Raw genomic sequence first — 18,575 nt, forward strand, 5'->3', positions numbered from 1 at the left:
ATTTCAAAGGTGGCCTGGTCTCCAAATCAAGTTCTAGGAGAGTTAAGACACAGAGTAGCCCAGGGGAATTAGAATAGATCTCCTAGGTAAACTGGCAATGAGAGGAGCAGCAAAGGGGAGAATATGGCAGATAAGAACATGAGTGAATGAGATGGATGAGTTGGGGGAAGGACAGAATGGGAGAGCAATGAAAGTGATATCTTGATAGAGAGAGCCATGATGGGGTTAGGAAGAAACCTGATGCTAAGGAAATTCCCAGGAATCCACAAGGATGACCCCAGCTAAAGCTCCTAATAGTAGTGGAGAGGGTGCCTGAACTGGCCTTCCCCTGTAATCAGATTGGTGACTACCCCAACTGTCATCATAGAGCCTGAATCCAGTCATTAATGAAACATTTGCAGGATCCACAACCAAGCACCAGGCAAAGCTCTGGAAATCTAGGGGAAGAGAGAGAGGAGGGAATATGTGAGCAAGGGAAGTGAAGATCATGAAGGAGGAATCTACAGAGACAGCTGAATCAAGTTCATAGGAACTCATGAACTCTAGACCATGATAGTTGTGGAGCCTTCATTGGACTGAACCAAACACTCTACATAAGGGAGACAGTTGTGTAGCTTGCTCTATCTGAGGTTCCCCTGACTAAGGAGCAGAATCTCTCCCTGGTGCTTGAGCTACCTCAGTGGAGCCTATCCCCTATGTTGGACTGGAATACTCAGCCTTAATGCAGAGGGGAGGGAACTAGTCCTGTCTCAACTTAATGGGTCAGGTGTTTTTGACTCCCCATGGGAGGCTTTACCCTTTGGGAAGAGTGGTTGGTGAGAGGCTGGGGGGAGATAATAGGGGTTGGGGGAACTGGGGTCAATATATATATATATATATATATATATATATATATATATATATATTGACTGAGGTTTGTTCCACCCTGACCCACAGTCATTCAGTCCCAAAGAAATACACAGAGGTCTACATTAATCATAAACTAGTTGGCCTATTAACTCAGACTTTTTATTAATTCTTACATCTTAATCCATAATTCCCGTCTGTGATAGCCATGAGGCATGGTAACTTTCATCAGAGAGTCATTGTCATCTGCCTCCTCTACATCTGGGTGAGGACTGCAGACTAACACTTTCCTTTTCCCAGAATTCTCCTGTTCTCATCACCCCACCACTACTTCCTGCCTCATTGTCCTGCCTAAACTTCCTGCCTAGCTACTGGCCAATCAGTGTTTTATTGAAGATAATACAAATAACAGAATAAAAAGCTGTTGTCCTACAGCACCCCCCCCCCAGTTTTTTAAAGCAAGAACTCTGTATCTAATATCCTTTTTTTAGCTTTTCTCCTGACCATTATCCATGACAATTAGTAACCAACATTCTAAACAAAGGCAAACATCCATGTTTTGAGAATATAGGCATAGTTTTCTAATCTACTTCCTGCTGATTGGGGGCACTGATAATCTTATGGGTACCTAAAGAAACTTTAAATCATGGTCAATTCTTGAAGGGAATATTCTGTGAGGCTTGATCATCTCAGCTTGCAGTCTTAAAATTGTTCTGGATGCAGGACTCAGACATTTGGACCATCTGCTCCTATCAGAAATTTCTCAGGAGAGATTTCCTAGTACATAACGATTTTTCTTAGCCCATAATGAATCCACAGCCTTTCATTACCTGTAGAAACAAAAGCAAAACCTCTTCTTCAAAGTAACATCTTCTAACTTAAATTTTGAAGTTAAAGCATTTTCAAAATATTTATTTTGAATTAATCCAGCAGCATTTATAATCAAATGTCTTTTAGCAGGTGTTGCTTCTTCCTCAACATTCAAACAAGTCAAAGACAACAAAATAACATGTAGTGTCCAGACTCTCTTTGTATTTTCCATCTTTATGTAATTTGTTTTAAACTCTATTTCTTTTATTTTTACTTTTAATTTTTGGCTATTTGAGACTATGTTTCTCTGTGTATCTTTGTCTGTCCTGGCACTAACTCTGCAGAGTCCTTGAACTCACAGAGATCTGCCTGCCTCTGCCTCCCAAGTGTTGGGATTAAATGTTGTGTCACCACACCTTGAACTCACAGAGATTCACCAGCCTCTGCCTTCCAAGTGTTTGAATTAAAGGCATGTGACACCACACCCAACTACTCTTTCCCTTTTTTTTTATTTTATGAACTTTATTCTTTTTCTTTTCTCTCACAAGTCTACTTATATTTTTAAACACACTGTAAACCATTTAGACATTTTCTTTGTTTTTTAATTTACCTTTACTCTATAGTTCTTTTTTTTTTGACCACATAAGTCTTTAATTTGCTAAGCAATATGGCTGGGATTAAAGCTGTGGCTTTGACAGCTAGATCCATCCCATTCCTTAGCTTTCTGAGAGTCTAGCCACATGGCAGAGGTACTGATTGAAGTCATGTTTATTACCACAACTCTATGGCATTTCAAGGTCCCTGCCACCACCCAGAAATATGCTGTTGGATATTCATAAACACCATTTAAATGGTTGGTGGGAGGGCCTCTTAAAAGAGATGAAAGTTTTCACAGCTAAACTGAGTTAGGAAGCCTCTCTTAAATGAGATGCACTTACCTCTAGCAAACAAAGCTCACCTGAGAAAATGCTACCAAGAAGCCATGCTTAACAATGTTCATTTTTGTCTAGAATTATTTTCCAAACTCTCTCAGGTTGTAAGTGGATTTAGTTGGGCACCATTCTGTTGACTGAGTTTTCTGTCCTGCCCATTTCCACAGTCATTCAGTCACAAAGAACTACACAGAGGTCTACATTAATCATAAACTGTTAGCCTATTAGCTCAGACTTCTTATTAATTAATTCTTACATCTTATCCCATCATTCTTGTCTGTGTTAGCCACAAGGCTTGGTACATTTCATCAACAAGGCATTGTCATCTGCACTCTCTACATCTGGGTGACAATTGCAGACTGACTCTTTTCCAGAATTCTCCCTTTCTCATTGACCTGTGTCTACTTCCTACTTGGTCATCCCACCTATACTTTCTTCCTGGCTAGTAGCCAATAAGTGTTTCATTAAAAATAATACAACTGCCAAGATAAAAGACCATTGTCTGATAGCAAATGTGTATACACACACACACACACACACACACACACACACACACACACACACACACACATATATATATATATATATATATAAATATAAAAGAAAAAAGAATGTGGGATGGAGGGAAAACAGAAGAAGGGCATGAAAGGAGAGACAGGAAAGGAAACTGCAGTCAAGATATAACATAAATAAAAAACTTGATTAACAAAAAATAATGAACAAAAAATAGAAAAAGAAAAACAAAACAACAACTAAAGAAACAAAAACTAATAAGATTTCCTGTTGCTTAGATTCCCACTGGTAAGTTACTCTATTTTTGACTCTTAAGATCTCTAATAAAATATTATTTATAGTAATCACACTTCAATTATTTTACAACAATAAAAAATCTACTAGTATTCTAATACAGAACTGGGAAACAGTTGTCTATAATAAATTACAGGAAACTAAACAGCCTCTACTACAAAGGTTTTATGTTTGTATTCGTCTCTTGATTTTTATATATGTTGAAGAAGTATCCACTTATTGAGATGTATCAATAAGTATTAATTTCAACATGATAAGGAATTTGATAATGGGGACAATTTCCTTTAGTGTACATGCAATCAGTCTCTCAATAAATATTCAAGGAAGATATTTTCATATTTTATTAATTGTACAATTTGTCCATTTCATACTTATATATAATATATTAATTACTCCACACATGCACACACACATACTCTCACAAACATACACACACACACAGACACACGTACACTGTGATCTCTATCCCATGCCCATCAATTGTCCCTCATCATTACCTCTCCATTTTGTAGTTCCATCATTTTTATTTTAATTGTGACTTGTTTAGTTTGAACTAAGTCATTTATGTAACCTTGGGTTGAAGCTGTGCACTAGAGTTTGGTGGGGTCACCAGTGCATACACAACTGAAGGCCATGACTCTCCGATACCTGGGTATAATAGTAAGACAAATTTAAAATAAAAGGAAGGGCCTCCTGAGACCCTTCCTCCATCCATGTTTAGTTGTTGCCTCAGATATTATTGTGCAGGCACTGCATCTGTAGCTGTTTTGAGCTTTTGGTTGCAATTGTTTTGTTGTGCACTTGAATATTGCATTGCATAGGCCTTCAGTTTTTACGTTCTTTTTTATTCCCTTTCCGCAGTGTTCCATGAGCTTTAGAGAGGATTATATAAATGTCTTGTTTAGAACTGAGTAATTGTCACTTGTTACTGCACCTGTTTCTGCAATGAAACTTTTGGGTTTACCATTGTTTATTAGAAAGAGAGGTTTTTGTCTACCAACATATGTGTATGTAAGTGTGTGTGTGAGTGTGTGAGTGTGTGTGTGTGTGTGTGTGTGTGTGCGTGTGTGCTTAAATATATAGAGAAAGAGAGAAATAGATAGGCTAACAAACACAGAGAAAGAGTGTATGTGAGAGAGAACACAGTTTGATGCTATGACAACAGAACTAAAAGCTATATTCAGTTCTCCCTTATGGCACATGATCTCCACTGGCATTAACTTTTGAGCAGAGGTAATTATCAAGCACACATTCACTCCTGTATAAAAGAGCTTAAAATCTATTCCAAGCAGTCATTATATGTATAACTGTAGCCTTCTTATTGCAGAAATGTGCTCTTCTTGCATAGCAGGTGGTCTTATAGTTCATAGTAACCATAGTTGACAAAGGTCATTAATGACTCCCATCACCCAGGAGACTGCATATGACTTCTGGGACTCTAAAAGCCATTCAACAAGAATGGAACTTGTTTATTTTTTTTAGATAGTACCTTGTAAAGAACAATTAATAGTAATCATCAGAATATAAAAAAGTTATCAATAAAATAAAGGAAAAGTGTAGGAGGAGAGATCCACTTGTTGGTTCCCACCCACTTAGCCCCAAAATAATCACATGAAAACTGTATTAATTAAATCACTGCTTGGCCAGTAAGCCACAGCCACATGTATGTAGGCTTAGGAGAGAGAAGAAAAAAAATATAAAGAGTTATAAAAAGAAATAAATGGTTTAAAACAAAACAAGACAAATCAAAGTCTTTAAAGAGACAGAGTAAAAATAAATAAGTCACATAAAGATGGAATATATACAGAGAATCTGGATTAAGCATATTATTCTGTCTTCTTTGAAATTTTTGACTGTGAAGGGGCCAAGTACAGAGGTTTGTTTCATTGTATAAGCTGCTAAGCTAAACCAGCATGTATATTATAAAGGTATCTTGTTTTCAGAATTTGGGTTTAAGAATATGTTGCTTTGGAAAAGAGGGTCTTCTTTTGTTTCCACAAGAAGATGAGAACCTGTGGAATCCTACCATACTGATGTGGTTTGATGGAGTAAGGCCTTCTGAAGGGTTGCTTGAATACCCTTTTAAAAATAACGTTGCCCAATAAACAGGAGAAAGAAGTTTGGGCAGAACTATGCCCATAATCCCAAATATTGTCTATAAATGTTTTTTTAAATTTAAAAGAGATATGATATAGAAATTTTCATTGATATGCATCTTGGTTTATTATTAAAATTTAAGGTCAATTTTGCAATATGTATTTTCTGCTCTTGATTAAGGTATTGTGTTTGTGCAGCTCATTTTAAAAAATGTAATGTATAGTTGAGAAATATAGGTTACTAGATAGTCATCTATAATGTAGTCATGTTAATTAGATTTTATAGATTTACAGAGATATATTTAAGATGGATTGGCATTCTTCAAACCTTTCAAAGACTACATCGTATAGCATTTTAAAAGATTTAAGGAGTTAGGACTTTTTATGACAATGAGACACATCTGTTCCTGCAGTACCAATTACTACAACAGGAAGATGGGCATGGAAGAGGCTACTTATGGAGCTTGCTAGCCATTTGGTCAAGAAACTGCTCTTTCCTGGACTGCTTAATGAACTGGACATGCAGGACACATGGAGAAATGACTGCTGAACTTTCCTAAAAGTGAGACCATCCTTTAGGGTTCGTGTTTCATGAAATATACTGCCAGACATTCTGAAGAACAAAGAAAAATGTGACTGACAAACTGCCAATATAGGTGGAACTGTCTTTAAAATTTACTGATTTGTGAAAAAGTCTGCTGAATGCTATGGGACTGTAGGCTAAAGATGGATGCCCTAATGGTACAGAAGAACTTTGGGTGATTGTCCAGGCAGTGAGATGTCTCTGGTAATTCTAGAGTTCTGGAAGTTTCTTACAATGCACTTCCTATTTACTTAGGTAATATTATATTTTTCTGGGGTCTTTGATGGTATCTAGAATAAATGGTTATAGTTATAGTTTTTCTTAGAAATTATAAAAAAATATAGACATAAATATTGCAAATATAATTCTTGCTTGATAACTGTTTTGTTATAAAATTTTTACTATGTTAAAGTTCAAACCTTCCTTTTTATTTAAACAGAAAAGGGGAGGTGATGTGGGATTTTCCTCTGTATGCTGTGATTACCATTAATAAATAAAGAAGTGCTTTCGACCTATAGCAGGGGAGAACCTAGACAGGTGGGGAAAACTAAGCTGAATGCTGGGAGTAGAAGGAAGGTAGAGTCAGGGAGAAGCCATGTAGCCCCCCAGAGACAGATGCCAGAACTGTGTGATTATTTTGGGACCAAGTGGGGGGAACAAACTAGCGGCCTTCTTACTGCATAAAAAAGGTTCAAAATGGTCTGTCGTAGAACAGAAGCTTACATTCATATAAAATAATTCTTAAAACCAAAATATATGTATGTGTAAACATATAAACTCCATATAGAGATATAGAATATGAAGGCCTATGAAAATAAATATGAATTTAACAACTGAGAAAAAATGAAAGAGCAGTTAGATATGTGCTGTAGGTCAAGAATTGGGTATTAAACAGTAACTGTACAGAAAGGCACTTATCCTAAAAAGCAAAAACAAACATAGAAATAGGAATGTGTTGTTTTGGGGGAGGAATGTAGATCACCTGGCTAGTAACCTGAATTTCAGAATTGTGTAGCATTAATTCTGTGACTTAGAAAACAATAACAGTTCTCATTGCAATTCTATTAGTCTTAAATATTTACATTTATTGCATTCTTGTATTGTGACATTATTACTATTTCTTAGGTAATTACTCATGATTTCTACTTTGGAAAATTTTGAGCTTGAGTTTTAGACACATAAAGTAGTAAATTCTGCAATAACAACCTTTATTCCATTTACTTAGCAGTATCTGTAAATTCTATTCCCTATTATTAAAAGGTAGTTGAAATAAAGTAATAATTTTTAGAAAATAATAGAATTTTATTTCTTATGTAACTCTACTTAGAAATGACCTTGGACAATGAAGATGCACAGTCAAAGAGCATGTTGCTCCTTTAAAAAGAACAGAACATGTCATTGTCTCGTACTATCGGCTTTTCATATTGCTTCTAGTAGTCTCCATCCAGACTTCTGTTTCACACACTTTTTTTCTTTTGCTTACTGTTCTTAATTCATGAACATTAATTTTATCTGGTGCTTAAACTACATAACACTCCCAGATGATGGAAAAATAAACCAAAATACTAATTAAAACTAAACATACACACATACACGTGCATGCACATGTGTATGTTTGGATGGATGGATGGATAGATAAATAGACAGACAGACAGACAGATTCATGTGATTACATCACCTAATATAGAACATTATTTGGGGATGAATGATTTTCAGTACCCGGAGGAATCCAAAAATTTAATCATAATTGCATTTAGCTGGTAAGGAAGTGTCTTTTTTTTTGTTGTTTGTTTTTTTAAGAAGAAACCAATTGCTTGCTATTGATTCATGACTTTTAAAATATGTGAATAACTAGAAATGTGAAGTTGTTACTAGCAATTAACTTTCACCCACAAAAGTTTCAGGTTAAATTTTCTTAGGGCCTAAATGTTCCTAGACAGACCCTAGTTTTACATTTCACCATCTCATTCAGGGATTTAGCAAATAGGACACCACAGAACATCACTCTCCAATTCAAATTCATGAGCAGAGCCAGATGCATGTGGAATATGACTGCTCTCTGCTTCCTAAAATTTCTCCTTTTATATAGTGGCAAAATCATCATGTATTAATCTATAACAAATTCACAGAGTTTTGTTTGGCTGATTTAAAAGCATTTTCTTCCAAATTCCAATAAAAATAGTCTATAAATTGGTTAGCATAGACTGCCCATGGCAGCACATTTTTTAAAAGAAAATTTTCATTGTCAATGGATTTTATGCAGATAATCAAAGCCTGTTCAAATCGCCAGCAGTCAATTTAGTCCTGCTAATCTTCATACCTGCGGGCATAATTCTTAGAAAAGCTTTTGGCATGTTTCCTTAGACTACTCATACAATTATGTGGAGGGACAGTGGATTCCAGTTGTCTGTATTATAATCACCTCATTTTATGTTTTGGTAAATGGAAAGAAAAGTCACTTTTCGCCCCAATTACACACCATATACCCACACACAAACGGTCATAATCTTTCCGAAAAAGCTTCTGAACATCCATCTGAAGTGAATAAATATCTCTTTGAAAATTTATATTAAAAGGTGTGTGTGTGTGTATTTGATTTGAAGATGTACAGTCATAAATGTACACTCTATTTGTCAATTTTCTATAGTTATTTATGGATTTACAAGACCTACATGGTTACCATAGCAACAACTTATAATAGCCATAGTCTAAAACATATTCTATAACAGGTGCCAAAGGTACTTTTACATAAAGTGTACCACATAGTGTAGTTAAAAACTGAGTATTAAAGATTCTTTTCCTCAATTCATGATCCTAATGTTACAGTGTATGATTTTGAAAAGAAAATACAATTCCATGGCCAAGTTTCAACCAGGAAGACCATCGCAATATTTCTCAACAAGGTGATGCTCAGATAGCACCATGTTATGCTTCTGTTTTGTCATACAAGCTCTTTTTCATCCCACCTCCATTACCTGCTTATCTGTGTCACCGTCTCTCTCCCTATGTATGTGTTTCTTGTAATTGTTTGTTATTTTTTGACAAAACGTATTGCTATGCTGGACTTAAATTCACAGTAGTTTTCCTTTCTTAGCCTCCCAAGTGCTGATATTTCTAGAATGTGCCACAAAATCCTGATTTGATTCCTTATTGTCATAGCAGAAAACCCAATGGTCCTCTATTTCATATAGTGTTTGCATATTTTAACTATGCTTATTCTTTAGGAGACATAATGTCTATTGTAAACTAATATATGATGAAGCTGAAGAATAAAAATGAGAAACAGACAATGCTCATGCCCTTAAGATACAGTGCAGGGCAGCTTAATTTTTTGTTTTGCTTCTTTTTTGTAATATGAAATGATAAATTGCCTTAGAGCTGTTTCTTCATTTTTTTTCTATTAAACTTATATTTTATTTTTAGGGCTACTTTCATTTTTATGCACACATATCTAAAAGTACTATCACATGACTTTGATGGTACATTTTGTTTGATTAACTAATTTTGCTGAGTCCATTGTAGAGACTGTAGGATAAGTATATTCATTTTATGGGTCCTAGATATTTAGTGTAAATTGTTATTTAGTTAATACATACTAGCGTAACAAAAATTTACTTAATATCTAGAGTGTACAAAGCACTGTGCCATTAATGGCATAAAAAATCACAGATTCTGACCACAAGAATTTTATAAGAAAATCAGAAAAATGATATAATACCATTTTTTAAAAATGACTAAAGTCTAAAAATTCCATATGAATAAGTAATGGGGAATAGGTATGAACTTTTCCAAGGGAGTGGAAAGATTTTTCTACAAAGGAGTGCTGATGCTGATGGAGTGCAGCTAAGAAAAGATGAGTGATGTTTTCCTGGCATATTGAAGAATATGCAGGCGTTCTTCTCAGTACATTCTAAGTGTGAATCAATATTAGAACAATTGATTAACAAAGGATCCCCAGGCAGGTTCGGTGGCACATGATGGAGTCCACTCTCCTCAAGTGACTGAATTGAAAGAATCACTTAAGACTAGAAATTTTAAGACAATCAGCATCATACATTTAAAGCACATTCTAAAGAAACAAAACAAAGAGACAAAAAAATAAAAGAGACTCCAGGAAGATGCATTCTTGAGCAATGGAAAGAGAAATGAGGTCTGTGTCTGTGGACTGCAAGTAGGTATTTTTAAAGGTCTTTGAATACACTCAGATTGTAGCTCACACTCTTTATCACTGAGATCATAACAGAAAGCAAATGTGTTTTAGAAGGAACATTTGCCAACAGCAAAGGGAGAGAAACTCACCCACAATACTGCAATGAAAAGGATATAAAGAAACGCCAACATTCTAAAGAAATACATTTGGATTGTTTTCCATCTTTACAACAAAAGCATAAAGAATGCTCAAAAGTTTTTATGTGAAGATGGCTGATAGAAGGAGAGAAAGAAGTAGAAGGAAAAGGTAAATATTGGCCCTATTTTATGAACTAACTAACACTTTGGGACTTTTATTTAAAAAAAAGGTAGACACTGTATCGAGTGACTGATTTGTTAGACATTGTAATAACACAGAATGAGTATTCTTAAAGAAAAAGAATATATTCACATGATTCTTTGGAAGCGTCTTAATTGGATTTTGCAGTCTTTGTTTGCCACTTCGAAGAACAGCCCAGGACAATTATTCTATCTGGGCCTTGGTGTTCTTTATTGTGAATGCTCCTTTACTTACCAACCACTAGTAACTGTGCATCAAAAAATTCATGGAGAAAGAGAAGTTGATCCATCCCATTCTGAGCGCCCTGTCAGAGGTGCTCTATTCTGATCGAATCTATAACCAGCCCTCATAACTACATCTCGTGTGGGAGGTCCTTCTGACTATGTATTGTTTTTATTGGTTAATGAATAAAGAAACTGACTTGGCCTATAGCATGGGAGGAAGAAGGCAAAGTTAGAAAGATGCTATGAAGACACTAGGGTCAGACATGTCAAAAATTTTCCAGTAAGCCACTGCCATGTGGTGATACACAGAGTAATGGAGATGGCTTAAATTAAAATCTAAGAGGTAGGTGATAAGAAGTTAGAGCTAATAGGCCAAGCAGTGTTTTAAATAATATAATTGTGTGATTGTTTTGGGACTAAGCTAGCCGGGTAGCTGGGAAACAACAAGCAACCCTTCTTCCAACATAGTAGTATGTTTTATAACTTCCTGTGAGAGTAACATATTGAATATAATGCATATGATTTGGTTCTGACCCTAAAGTAGATGCAAATGCAAATATGCACAGTATCAAAGTGCATTCCAATAAACTATCATGAAATTAACCTGATATTCAAGAACAGCAAACATTTCAGATTGAATCAATCCATTTTGTAAAGAATTTTACATTGTCTCTATGTGATAGGCACTCATGCTTCATTTTCTATTTTTAAAAGAGTTACTTGGCCACTACTTTAATTGTTTTTTTAGCAAAGTTAATTTAGGTTGACATAACCTTATTAAAATCATAAAACATACAAAAGCTACAGAGTGATAGTATATTCAAAATCCTATTTGAGAACTATTTTGAGATTATTACTTATTGAGTTGGGTCATAACTAGTATTAATATTGTATATGTAAGAATAGTCCTCTATAGAGTGTGCAGAATTATAAGTTCTACCAGTTACGTTTGAAATAAGAACTGACACGTGTGCGGACATCTTTGCAGTTTCCAGTTCTCCCGCTAGACTTATTGTATAATTTAAAAACCACAAAAGAAATGGAATTTTACCATAGCTAATTGCAGATGACAGGGCATTTGGATGAAGATAGTCAAAGTTCACATACTTAGATACATGAAAATTTAAATTAAAAAAATCTTTGCTTTATTCTCTAGAAGTTTTAGGTAATAGGATGAAACACTCAAAATGGTTATGCAATTTGATCAGTTAATTGATTTTTAGGATCTTTAAATTCTTCTTTATCCTTATGCCTTCAAAGATTACCCTCACATTGTATAAATTTCAACAGCACATAAAAGGCAATCTGTTGCATATTTTAAAGACAATATTTTTCTTTCTTTCTTTTTTTAAGTATAACAGTGTTCAAGCTTTGTTGATCTAAAATCCAATCCACCTGGTATCACTTTGAGTCCAATTTAGACAAGTTTGACTAATCTCACCCTGCCTCAAAAACCTATAAATATTAAGCCATGACTAGAAGCTATTTGTGATATTTCTGTCTCCTTGTCAACTCCTGGCTCCCTTCAGTTAATTCACACCAGCTTCTCTATCTACCAGGTGACTCCAGGGCTTCAAACAACATGTAGTATTATTGACCTTAACAAACATAATATTTCTGCCCCCAAATATCATGACAAAAACAATGCAAAAGTTCACAATGACCTTACTATGTGATACAGATTTTGTTCACCTTTCACAGATAGGAAAGTTGGGAGAGTTGGATATCAGTGGCTGTGTTCAGGAGAACAAAGCCAGATGATGACCTTTGCCCTTCAGGTAGGACATGGGTAATTTTTCTTATGTTTGCATATAGCAAAAAGAATAACTTGATATCAGAAAAGTGAAAATGACTTGCAAAAATCCAAAAATTATTTAGCTCAGTGTTTCTGGTATGATACTACTTCTTTAACTTGAACTTTTGATAAATATATTTTGTTATGATTATGTTATGACATTTTAACATCTCTTCTTGCTTTCTTTTTTTTAAGATAGCACTAATACAAGTGAGTGGGTAACTTCATATTATCTCGGTGCACTCCATAGCACAGTAAGTAAAGATAAACTTTCTATTTATGTTGTGGACTTTCATGTTATTACTTTTACTTGAGTGCTTTCTACATATTTTTAAGTACACAGGTGAAAGAATTGATGAATAGTTAAACACACAGCATTGACCATTAAAATGTATATTTGTATAGTTACCTGGGTTTTATAATCCATAGTCCAAACAGACACAGGTTTTTACCCTTTTCCCTAAAATTCTGAAATGTCACTGTGTGTCAAGACATTCTCAGCATCATCAATCCATATATTGAGATGTTCTTGTTCATTCTGGTAGACACAAGCCACATGTCATTTCTTCGATAAAGTACTGGTCATTTATGCATTTTCAAAACGTGAGACTCCCAATATAGCATATTGGTTGTGCTATTTATAATATTTTTTATGAAATTTGAAGAAGATCCAATGCTTAGAGTATAATTTAAAAGCACAGCTTTTCATCTTCTTGTTTTTCTTTTTGACATGACTCTAGATTGTCGTTGAAAGCACCTCTTGGTCTGTTTTGTGCACTGGAGCTGTCTGGATCAGCAGCCTCTGAAGAACACCCACACTTCTCAGATCATCAAAAGATAAGCGTCAGTGTAGAGCATAGGGCATTCCTGAAGAATGAGGTTGGGCTTCACAGAAGGCATCTGATTGTATCAGGTCAGTAACACAGCATTTGATGCTGCTTGGCTGAAAAAGGAAAAGGAAAAAGAAAAATTGAATAAATAGAAATACCACCACCAAACTGCAAATTGCTATTGATGGGTGGATGCGTATACCAAATATTTATTTTTATGTATGTAAGCAGTATTTAACATATACTGGAAGAAACATAAAATATCCAATGTTTTACTTTAAGCTCTGTATTTTTTAACTGCCACAAGGTTTCACTTAATGTCATGAGATTTACTGAAAGTTTTGAGAGAACAAAAATGCTGGTGAGCCACAGATGTTTGTAGTTTTCAATTTGCAAACTTGAATAACTGCAACTGTTTATTTAACACATATATGATTTCAGTTGATGATCATTTTTATATATGTCTCCAATCAGTATCGCCTAGGATTACAAGGAGGTCTGTGATTATTTTCCCCCATGGCATGCTTTGGGTTATGGAAGATAGGTAAGCTTGGTGTTTGTGTTACGTATCTTCATGTTAAAATTTTCTACTATAATTTTCTCTACATTTTTCATTCTTCTGCCTCATTATGCTTTAGGGGAATTGACCTAATTATCTAGTACACAGAACATATTGAATAGGTTAACATTTCAGGTCCAGTATTAATAGACATTGGGATGAATGAAGCCCCTTTGAATTGTGCTAAAGAATAGTTAAAATCAAACCCTTACATATATTATATTTCTGCAACTAGTTTAGAAATTGTTGAAAGATAAGAAGTAAATATTTTATATTTTGACATAGAATCATCTTCAAAATTCAAACAAACCTATTAGAAGAAAATTCTGTAAAATAGATACTAACGGGAAACTGCATATTTTTACTAAGACTTGTACAGAACTACTCATTTTTAATTAATTAACTAAAATGATGACTTCTTAACATAAATTATCTTGAGTTCAGTCTATTAATTAAATCTTGTACCTTAATCTTGCATATTTGGGTTGATTTAGTTCAGTTACTTTATCTGAATTCACTGGAAGCAATGATTTAAATGAGGCAAGCCAACAGATATTTAATGACCCTTTGTTTAATGTAAGAATAGGGTTTTCTATTGCCTACTCAAGGATAAATTAATTTCTTTTACATATAGTTTTGTTGCAATAATTCTTATTATAGAAAAGAAAATCCCACTTATTATAGGTAACCTCGTGTGTGTGTGTGTGTGTGTGTGTGTGTGTGTGTGTGTGTGTAATTTTAATTTCGAACAGTGACCTTATGGATCACAAATAGCTTTAGCACTGTCGTTTCAGAATTGTGAAATAACATGGGTGAACTATAAAGAAACTTTAGACACTGAAAATGGAGAAATACAAACAGAGATCATGTGTTTGACCAAAGTCCATAGGAACTGGAGGTTTCAGATATCACTCGATTCCATTATATTCAGTTCAACAATCTTTTGTGTAACATGATACTGTGAGGAGCACAAAGGTGGCTGTCACCATGAACATATTTAAAATTTACCACTTGAGGATGATGTAAAAAGAGGGAGGCACTGGGAAGTGACAGCTCATCACTCTTTATTTACTGTGGCTAAAGAGCATTTTTTTTATCTTCTACAATATTAAAATTTTAAGGGATTAGTAATGTATATTTAAAATTTGAAGTAGAATAGGATTTTGAGTGACTGGAATAGGTGGTTGCCTCCCTGGATTTTCCACTACAATTGTTTTTGGAGTAAGGACAGTTAAGTTAGATTGCAAATGATTCACATTGTGGCCAACAGTGAGTTTATATTCATGATTACTGGCATACATTACATTTTCCTCTCTAAAATGTTGCTTAAGTTTATTGAGACTTTGTTTTCTCTTTTACATGCCTGAAAATATAAAATACTTTTGTTTTACAACTGTATTTGGCTTGCAAATTGGATATTTCCTTTAGATTTAGTTAAAAAATAAATGAGTGTAAATTCAACATAACTTTAAATACATTATGTCATAAATAATTGTCCTACTATATATCAAAGCTTCTGGTTCAGTAGATGTATTTTGAGATATACATAAAGAGGTATGTAAATATTTTTAGGGCTGGCATTTAGTATTAACCAATTGACATGCTGTTCCTTGGGCAAGACTATTTCTCCTGCTCAACAGTTCTTGGTTGCCTGTAGCCCTTTAGGTAAGGTTGACACCTCATGGTCTTTCCTTTTTCTTTTTTCTTTTTTTTCACTGTTCAAGGTTTATTTGGTGTTTTCGTTGGCATGACACTTGGGTAGTCGGTTGCATCATCCATATGAAGATCTTTACACAATATTTCAATGTACACTACAAGTACATAATACACAAAATAATATCCTTTAGAACAGTTATGCTCAAGATATGCATAATGGATTTACACACTGGAGCCAGGTTATGACTAACTGGGAAATCACTGGTCTAGGCATGTCTGGTGAGGGTGCACAACACAGACACAGCAGGTTCACAGGGTAACTGAAGCCTGCACACAGTTAGCAGTGTCACACCAACCAGGTTACCACTACACAAGTACCACTTAGCATCAGGGTAGAGCTGTGGGAACACAACCGCCCTAACCACAGCTCAGATGAGGAGACAGTGTGCGGTCTCCATAGAAACCCTGCTGCAGCCTGGACAGTGAAGCGCTAGGACATCTGGGGACTTTTAGAACTGCAGCTCTTTCTGGATCCCCCAGAGCGTGTCTGCACTCTTCTTCAAGCAGGCCTCCTCTTCAGAAGTCAGAGTCACCTTCACAACATCTGAGATTCCACTTTGTCCCAGGACACAGGGGACACTGAGGAAGACATCATCCTTGATTCCATAGAGACCCTTAATCATGGTGGAAATGGGATGCACCCGCCTCAGATTCTCTTCATTATGCTCTCTGTTAAGTTGGCTACAGAGAGGCCAATGGCCCAGGATGTATAACCTTTCAGTTTGATCACCTCATAGGCGCTGTCAACCACCTGCTTGTGAACCTCCTTCCACTGCTCCTTGTCTGCATCAAAGCCCAGTTCTGGGTTCAGATTCTTCAGGGAGACACCAGCGACATCCACACAGGCATACTGGAGTCCCCGTGCTCCCCCAGGACCCATCCGTGACAGCTCAGTGGGTGAACACCCAGCCTTTCTCCCATCAGGTAACGGAACCGAGCTGAGTCCAGATTGCAACCACTCCCGATGATTCGATTTTTGGGAAAGCCACTTATCTTCCAGGCCATGTAGGTCAAGATATCCACTGGGTTGGAGACAATAAGCAGCTTGCAGTTTGGACTATATTTCACCACGTTGGGAATGATGAACTTGAAGATGTTCACGTTGCGCTGGACCAGATTGAGCCGACTCTCTCCCTCTTGCTGATGGGCCCCCGCTGTGATGATAACCAGCTTGGAGTTTGCAGTCACACTATAGTCTTTGCCAGAGACAATTTTCGGTGTTCTAAGGAAAAGGCTGCCTTGCTGGAGATCCATCATCTCTCCCTTCAGTTTGTCTTCCATGACATCAACAAGGGCAAGCTCATCCGCCAAGTCCTTCATTAGGATACTGATGGCACAAGCCATGCCAACAGCACCAACCCCAACAACCGTAATCTTGTTCTGGGGGCCTGTTCTTCTTTAAGGAGATTCACAATCAGCTGGTCCTTGAGGGTTGCCATCTTGTCGGACTTTGAACCTTTTGGGACCGCTACTGCACGATGAACAGCTTTGGGCGCACAGCAGCGTGGTCAGGGTTCGGTTACAGAGGCTCCAGCACCTGGTCTTTCCTTTTTCAACTGACAAAAGATTTTTGGCAAAAATATTTTAATGTGTAGATAATTTTGCTGTATTTTAGTGAGTAACTTTGAAAAATATAATCAAACAGACCAATTAGGAGGAGAAGTATAAGTTCTGAGTTGTGAAAGGCTTCTGAATGAATCCTAATAGTTTGGGACCTCATTTTAAGTATATTATCACAAGGCTCTTCTTTAAATCCACAGTATTTTCAATTATCCCATAGGAAGAGAATGGGTCAGCCATCTGGAGCTTAGGAAGCATGCTGTAAATCAGAGGCACTATTTCCAAAGAATTTGAGCAGAAACATAACTAAGGAATATTGGGTGAGGAGAGGGGCAGGAGCTTACACAGAATAAAGAGCCCTTGATGCACATATGTGCAAAGAGTTTAGGATTTTATTTGCTTTTAACATAAGAAATCCATAAAAAATTTTAAGCAGAGAAGCAGCATTAACACACTATGTTTAAAAGGGGGATCCCCCTCTCTACATAGATGATTAGAAACTTATGGCATGATGGTCTAAAAAATAAAATGGGGAAATCAGCTAAGAAGCATTTTGATGCAAATGTGTTAAAGGTCTGCAATAATTCCAAAGAACTCTACTTCTCAGAGGTTAGACTTCACATTTAAAGCAACTTGAGTCAAATAAAATGTTGAGATCCAAGAGGCATCCCGTGTCATGGGTGACAAGCCGGAAGAATGTGTAAGTGTAAAAACAAGAAAACACAGATTAAAAAGGGGTTGGAGAAATTTTCAATTTTGATTTATTGTGAGTAACAAAATTAGTAAATTCTTTGATCACATTTATTTGTGATAATACATATATACATATATATATATAATTACTATGCAAAATAATACAGGGATTGAAATCAATACATACTGATGAGTATAACATGGACTTAATCATTTTCAGAGAAGTCAAAGACATGTCAGAGAGAGGAAATTATGATCAGAATATATAGTATTTATTTTCAATAAAAAAAAGCTTTAAATCAACTGAAACCTTTACCCTGTTGCAAGGCAGTACAATAACCAATTGCAGTTCTTTAAACTGAATTTCCTCCAAAAGCAAAGTTGAAAGCTTGTTACAGCGCCTGGCAGCTACAGAGAGCATTAAGATGAGTTCTAATGTCATAGCTATTTCTTAGGATGAAGACACTACCCCAGCTGCATCCTCTCTGCTGCAAAGCTATCGCTCCTGGAGGAATTTCTGTCTCTATGGAGACTGCCTCCATTTCGTTCAGTCAATTAGAGGTGAAAGGTATTCCATTTGCAGTCACCTAAGCTATGGAGTCCCCCTATTTTTATCTTCATTCTTTCAGCCAAAT

General features: G+C 35.8%; 1 pseudogene; it reads right to left on the reverse strand.

Annotated features, from left to right (window-relative positions):
• Positions 1-15,658: 15,658 nt before the first annotated feature.
• LOC142849406 (L-lactate dehydrogenase A chain pseudogene) lies at positions 15,659-17,219 on the reverse strand (annotated as a pseudogene).
• Between the last annotated feature and the right edge of the window lie 1,356 nt (positions 17,220-18,575).

This window comes from Microtus pennsylvanicus, chromosome 5 (assembly GCF_037038515.1).
Source record: "Microtus pennsylvanicus isolate mMicPen1 chromosome 5, mMicPen1.hap1, whole genome shotgun sequence".
NCBI classification, from domain to species: Eukaryota; Metazoa; Chordata; class Mammalia; order Rodentia; family Cricetidae; genus Microtus; species Microtus pennsylvanicus.